Source organism: Aquarana catesbeiana, linkage group LG06 (genome assembly GCF_042186555.1).
Source record: "Aquarana catesbeiana isolate 2022-GZ linkage group LG06, ASM4218655v1, whole genome shotgun sequence".
Taxonomy (NCBI): domain Eukaryota; kingdom Metazoa; phylum Chordata; class Amphibia; order Anura; family Ranidae; genus Aquarana; species Aquarana catesbeiana.
In genome coordinates this window covers 96,363,579-96,371,273 of record NC_133329.1, presented here as the reverse complement: position 1 = coordinate 96,371,273, position 7,695 = coordinate 96,363,579, and positions in this window count along the sequence as shown.

The window sequence follows — 7,695 nt, the reverse complement described above, 5'->3', positions numbered from 1 at the left end:
AGGTGTCTCAGTACTTATCGCAAAAACAGTGCACTTTGAACTATGCGAGCTACACACTGACCCACAAGGTAGATATATATTTATATCCTCTAAATTACACGGGGAACCCTTCTTGATCCTGGCTGTCTATGTCCCTCCCCCATTCTCTACCTCTATACTACTGGAGGGAATTTCCTTCATAGCAAAATACCCAACAGCTCAAACAATATGGATGGGAGATTTCAATAGTACACTCAATGAAGAACTAGACAGACTGAGACCAACTCCACTTGCTATAAACCCTCCCAAGGATACTAGACTCGCCAGGCTTTTCTCACCCTTTCACTTGATAGACACCTGGAGACATAAACATCCGCACACACGTAAATACTCCTGCTTCTCAGCAACACACAATACTATGTCAAGAATTGATTTTATTTTTATATCCCAAAATCTGTTAGCACGTCTCCTTGAGACAGAGTTTGGTCCTAGACTGCTCTCGGATCATGCTCCATACTGGATCACCCTTACCTTCCACATAGATAAACCACCAATTTCATGGCGCCTCAATCCGTTCTGGCTGACGTTGTTGCCAGAGGATGACGACTTGTCAGCCGAATGGGAGACCTTCTTCCGGGAAAACACAAACTCTGCCTCTTTCCTGATAGTGTGGGAGACCTTTAAAATACACGCCAGGGCCACCCTAATAACTCGCATCAAAAGGATCAAAACAAACTCATCAGACATTTATGAGAAGGCGGAAACTGAATTCTCACGCACAGAACACACATATCAAACTGACCCATCCCAAGCTAACGCCTCCCATTTAAAACTACAATCCAGGATTATGAATCAACTCCAATACGAAAAAGCAAGACAGAAATTATTTTTTGCCAAACAGAAGTATTTTGAGCAGGGAGAGAGAGCTGGAAAACTCCTGGCGTTTCTGGCTCGAAATGAGGATAGGCCCCCAGTGGTAATTGCACTTCAGGGCCCAGAAGGGCAAAAAATCACAGATCCTCCTGTTGTATCATCTAAGTTCAGGGAGTTCTTTATGGACTTATACAACTCTAGGACCCAAGAGGGACCAGATGAGATGACCCCCTTCCTGGAAGGAATAGCATTCCCTCAACTTACGATTGACCAAAGGGAGCTTCTAGAGGCCCCTCTCACTAGGGAGGAAATAGACACCGCAATTGCGAGTTTCGCCAAATCTAAATCCCCTGGCTCAGATGGGTTACCCATAGAATTTTACTCTCACTACAATGAAATAATCACCCCCAAATTACTTACCCTCTACAATGCCATGTTTAAACAATTCACCCTCCCAGCCTCTATGGGTGAAGCCACAATAGTCTTAATACCTAAACCGGGCAAGGACCTGGGTAACCCGGAATCCTACCGCCCTATCTCATTATTACAGGCTGATATCAAGATTCTGGCCAAAATTCTAGCCATGCGACTCAACCAAGCGATACTCAGTCTTATACATGCTGACCAGGCAGGTTTTATGCCGGGACGTAACACTTCCTTTAACCTACGGAAACTATTTATAAACATGCAGGCTACACATGAGAATGTAGGCACAAGAGTGATAGTCACCCTTGATACAGCCAAGGCTTTCGACTCGGTTGAGTGGGGATATCTCTGGTGCTGTCTTGAACGATATGGTTTTGGTCCAAAATTCATTCAATGGGTACAATTACTATACCAGAACCCTAAGGCCAGAGTGGTGGCAAATGGATGGCCGTCTCAGAAGTTCGACCTCCACAGAGGCACGAGACAGGGCTGCCCGTTGTCCCCACTACTGTATGCTCTGGCTGCGGAACCACTAGCTATTTCTATTCGGACAGACCCGGAGATCATAGGATTAAAAACCGGAACCCTTACAGAAAAAATCAGCATGTATGCTGATGACACATTACTATATCTGGCGGACCCAGGTCCTTCCCTCCACCGGGCTCTTCAGACAATTGAACGTTTTGGGAAATTCTCGGGTCTCAAAATAAATTGGGGGAAATCCCAAGTTTTACCAATAGACACCTTCCCACTCACGGAATTCCAAGCCACCCTACCATTACAAAGAGTAGACACAATTAAATACCTAGGAATAAATACCTCCAACAATTCAGCAGACTATATAACACTCAACATTAAACCATTATATTCCCTTATTAAAATTAAAATACAGTCGTGGACCAAACTGCCCTTAGGAGTATGGGGCCGCATCAATCTTATAAAAATGATACTACTCCCTAAAATATTATATATACTCTGGCATGCCCCAACATACATACCCCTAAAATACTTTAAAATAATGGAGTCCCTTATCAAACCCTTTGTGTGGGGGAAAAATAGACACAAGATTGCATGGCAAACCCTCAAAAACCCAACAGACATGGGAGGCACAGCACTCCCAGACTTTAATCACTACTATATTGCGTCCCAACTCTCCCAACTTTACCATATAGATAAGGTGGACAGTGAAAGATTCCGGATGCTACTTTGCCCATGATGGGCCCAAGGAACCTCAGATTCTATATATGCTATCACCATGGGCACTAAGACCAATGAAGGTAACATAAACAGAACATCCCTGATATACCAGTACAGACGCATCTGGGAACTCGCAAACAATAAACTTAATATACCCAGACATAACGACTTCACTCCCTTATGGTGTAACAGGGACCTATCAGAGCTCCACAACATCCAGGACCCGGGACCTTGGATGGAGAGGGGTGTACTCTACTTACACCATGTCTGGTCGGGTGGAACCCTTAAAAGTTTTGACACTCTTAAAGAGGAATTCCATTTGACCAACAATATGGTATTCAAATTCCTTCAATTGAGACATGCAATGCAGGCACAATTTCCACAACTCCCAATACAGTCAGCTTCCAATCCTCTAATAGCAATCATAAAAGACACAGACCCAAAAAAATTAATCTCCTGTTTCTACAACATGCTTACTATCCCAATAGCCACAAAAATAGCATACGGTCTCAAATCCCGCTGGGGAAGGGATCTGGGTAACCTAGAAGATGAGGAATGGGAAGAAGCACTGGACACGTGTAAAGAGGTGTCTCCCAGACTGTCGGACAGGCTGACACACTTATATATAATACATCGCACATACCTAACCCCACATAGGGTAGCTAGATACAAACACAACTACTCAACTTTGTGTCCAATGTGTAAGTCCTCAGAATGTTCATTCTATCATCTCCTCTGGTCATGCCCACAGATACAGGGCCTATGGAAACAGATAGTGAACTTTCTTCACGACAACATGGGCTCACCTGTGACACTGGACCCCAAACAATGCCTGTTGGGGGTATTCCCGAACCCACTGGAAAAATATACCAAGGTATTTCTACAGGAGACCCTCTTCTCATGTAGAAAGATAATAGCTAGGAAGTGGATGCGTCCCTTACCACCCGAGATTAAAGAGTGGAAAGCAGAAGTAAATGGGACACTCCCGTACAAACGGGTGATATACATAAATAGAGGGTGCCCAGACAAATACAACAGAATATGGGATCGATGGCTACAGGACTCGGAAACTTGCTCATGATCATTATAAATTGCTTTTACACCAGAAAAAAATCTCTCCTCGATGAAAGTATAATAATAATATTCTACTTTAAATGATAATATTAATAGAGAACGTCAGTAGAAATGTACAACAGACCACTCATGTATGTAACCATCTTTATTTTACGTACAATTACCTTGTAATGTATACATGTATAAGTATGTGCAAATAACATAACTTGTATGCAATCTGTTTCACAATAAAAAATGTTTTGTACTAAAAAAAAAACACTTCTATATGGTTTCTCTGACTGCTCTAATCTTTGTATAAATCATCCTTACTGTTCTTTCTTACCCCAGACCCTTTGTGTCCAGGGGAAGCGGATTTTGATAGCAAGCTGACTATTGCTATCGAATCTGGTTCCCCCTCCCAATATAGCTTCCACAGCATTTCAAGGGTTAAAAACACTTGTATATGGTTTCTCCGACTGCTTTACTCTTTGTATAAATTATCCTTACTGTTCTTTCTTACCCCAGACCCTTTGTGTCCAGGGGAAGCGGATTTTGATAGCAAGCTGACTATTACTATCAGATCTGGTTCCCCCTCCCAATATAGCTTCTGCAGCATTTCAAGGGTTAAAAACACTTGTATACGGTTTCTCTGACTGCTCTACTCTTTGTATAAATCATCCTCACTCTTCCTTCTTACTCCAGACCCTTTCTGTCCAGGGGAAGCGGATTTTGATAGCAAGCTGACTATTGCTATCGAATCTGGTTCCCCCTCCCAATATAGCTTCCACAACATTTCAAGGCTTAAAAACACTTGTATATGGTTTCTCTGACTGCTCTACTCTTTGTATAAATCATCCTCACTCTTCCTTCTTACTCCAGACCCTTTGTGTCCAGGGGAAGCGGATTTTGATAGCAAGCTGACTATTGCTATCGAATCTGGTTCCCCCTCCCAATATAGCTTCCGCAGCATTTCAAGGGTTAAAAACACTTGTATATGGTTTCTCTGACTGCTCTACTCTTTGTATAAACCATCCTCACTCTTCCTTCTTACTCCAGACCCTTTCTGTCCAGGGGAAGCGGATTTAGATAGCAAGCTGACTATTGCTATCGAATCTGGTTCCCCCTCCCAATATAGCTTCCACAGCATTTCAAGGGTTAAAAACACTTGTATATGGTTTCTCTGACTGCTCTACTCTTTGTATAAATCATCCTCACTCTTCTTTCTTACCCCAGACCCTTTCTGTCCAGGGGAAGCGGATTTTGATAGCAAGCTGACTATTGCTATCGAATCTGGTTCCCCCTCTCAATATAGCTTCTGCAGCATTTTAAGGGTTAAAAACACTTGTATATGGTTTCTCCGACTGCTTTACTCTTTGTATAAATCATCCTTACTGTTCTTTCTTACCCCAGACCCTTTGTGTCCAGGGGAAGCGGATTTTGATAGCAAGCTGACTATTACTATCAGATCTGGTTCCCCCTCCCAATATAGCTTCTGCAGCATTTCAAGGGTTAAAAACACTTGTATATGGTTTCTCTGATTGCTCTACTCTTTGTATAAATCATCCTCACTCTTCCTTCTTACTCCAGACCCTTTCTGTCCAGGGGAAGCGGATTTTGATAGCAAGCTGACTATTGCTATCGAATCTGGTTCCCCCTCCCAATATAGCTTCCACAGCATTTCAAGGGTTAAAAACACTTGTATATGGTTTCTCTGACTGCTCTACTCTTTGTATAAATCATCCTCACTCTTCCTTCTTACTCCAGACCCTTTCTGTCCAGGGGAAGCGGATTTTGATAGCAAGCTGACTATTGCTATCGATCTGGTTCCCCCTCCCAATATAGCTTCCGCAGCATTTCAAGGGTTAAAAACACTTGTATATGGTTTCTCTGACTGCTCTACTCTTTGTATAAATCATCCTCACTCTTCTTTCTTACCCCAGACCCTTTCTGTCCAGGGGAAGCGGATTTTGATAGCAAGCTGACTATTGCTATCGAATCTGGTTCCCCCTCTCAATATAGCTTCTGCAGCATTTTAAGGGTTAAAAACAATTGTATATCGTTTCTCTGACTGCTCTACTCTTTGTATAAATCATCCTTACTGTTCTTTCTTACCCCAGACCCTTTGTGTCCAGGGGAAGCGGATTTTGATAGCAAGCTGACTATTGCTATCGAATCTGGTTCCCCCTCTCAATATAGCTTCCGCAGCATTTCAAGGGTTAAAAACACTTGTATATGATTTCTCTGACTGCTCTACTCTTTGTATAAATCATCCTCACTCTTCCTTCTTACTCCAGACCCTTTGTGTCCAGGGGAAGCAGATTTTGATAGCAAGCTGACTATTGCTATCGAATCTGGTTCCCCCTCCCAATATAGCTTCCACAGCATTTCAAGGGTTAAAAACATTTGTATATGGTTTCTCTGACTGCTCTACTCTTTGTTTAAATTATCCTTACTGTTCTTTCTTACCCGAGACCCTTTGTGTCCAGGGGAAGCGGATTTTGATAGCAAGCTGACTATTGCTATCGAATCTGGTTCCCCCTCCCAATATAGCTTCCGCAGCATTTCAAGGGTTAAAAAAACACTTGTATATGGTTTCTCTGACTGCTCTACTCTTTGTAAAAATCATCCTCACTCTTCTTTCTTACTCCAGACCCTTTCTGTCCAGGGGAAGCGGATTTTGATAGCAAGCTGACTATTGCTATCGAATCTGGTTCCCCCTCCCAATATAGCTTCCGCAGCATTTCAAGGGTTAAAAAAACACTTGTATATGGTTTCTCTGACTGCTCTACTCTTTGTAAAAATCATCCTCACTCTTCTTTCTTACTCCAGACCCTTTCTGTCCAGGGGAAGCGGATTTTGATAGCAAGCTGACTATTGCTATCGAATCTGGTTCCCCCTCTCAATATAGCTTCTGCAGCATTTCAAGGGTTAAAAACACTTGTATATGGTTTCTCTGACTGCTCTACTCTTTGTAAAAATCATCCTCACTCTTCTTTCTTACTCCAGACCCTTTCTGTCCAGGGGAAGCGGATTTTGATAGCAAGCTGACTATTGCTATCGAATCTGGTTCCCCCTCCCAATATAGCTTCCACAGCATTTCAAGGGTTAAAAACACTTGTATATGGTTTCTCTGACTGCTCTACTCTTTGTATAAATCATCCTTACTGTTCTTTCTTACCCCAGACCCTTTGTGTCCAGGGGAAGCGGATTTTGATAGCAAGCTGACTATTGCTATCGAATCTGGTTCCCCCTCTCAATATAGCTTCCGCAGCATTTCAAGGGTTAAAAACACTTGTATATGGTTTCTCTGACTGCTCTACTCTTTGTAAAAATCATCCTCACTCTTCTTTCTTACTCCAGACCATTTCTGTCCAGGGGAAGCGGATTTTGATAGCAAGCTGACTATTACTATCGAATCTGGTTCCCCCTCCCAATATAGCTTCCGCAGCATTTCAAGGGTTAAAACACTTGTATATGGTTTCTCTGACTGCTCTACTCTTTGTATAAATCATCCTCACTCTTCCTTCTTACTCCAGACCCTTTCTGTCCAGGGGAAGCGGATTTTGATAGCAAGCTGACTATTGCTATCGAATCTGGTTCCCCCTCTCAATATAGCTTCCGCAGCATTTCAAGGGTTAAAAACACTTGTATATGATTTCTCTGACTGCTCTACTCTTTGTATAAATCATCCTCACTCTTCCTTCTTACCCCAGACCCTTTGTGTCCAGGGGAAGCGGATTTTGATAGCAAGCTGACTATTGCTATCGAATCTGGTTCCCCCTCCCAATATAGCTTCCACAGCATTTCAAGGGTTAAAAACATTTGTATATGGTTTCTCTGACTGCTCTACTCTTTGTTTAAATTATCCTTACTGTTCTTTCTTACCCCAGACCCTTTCTGTCCAGGGGAAGCGGATTTTGATAGCAAGCTGACTATTGCTATCGAATCTGGTTCCCCTTCCCAATATAGCTTCCGCAGCATTTCAAGGGTTAAAAAAACACTTGTATATGGTTTCTCTGACTGCTCTACTCTTTGTAAAAATCATCCTCACTCTTCTTTCTTACTCCAGACCCTTTCTGTCCAGGGGAAGCGGATTTTGATAGCAAGCTGACTATTGCTATCGAATCTGGTTCCCCTTCCCAATATAGCTTCCGCAGCATTTCAAGG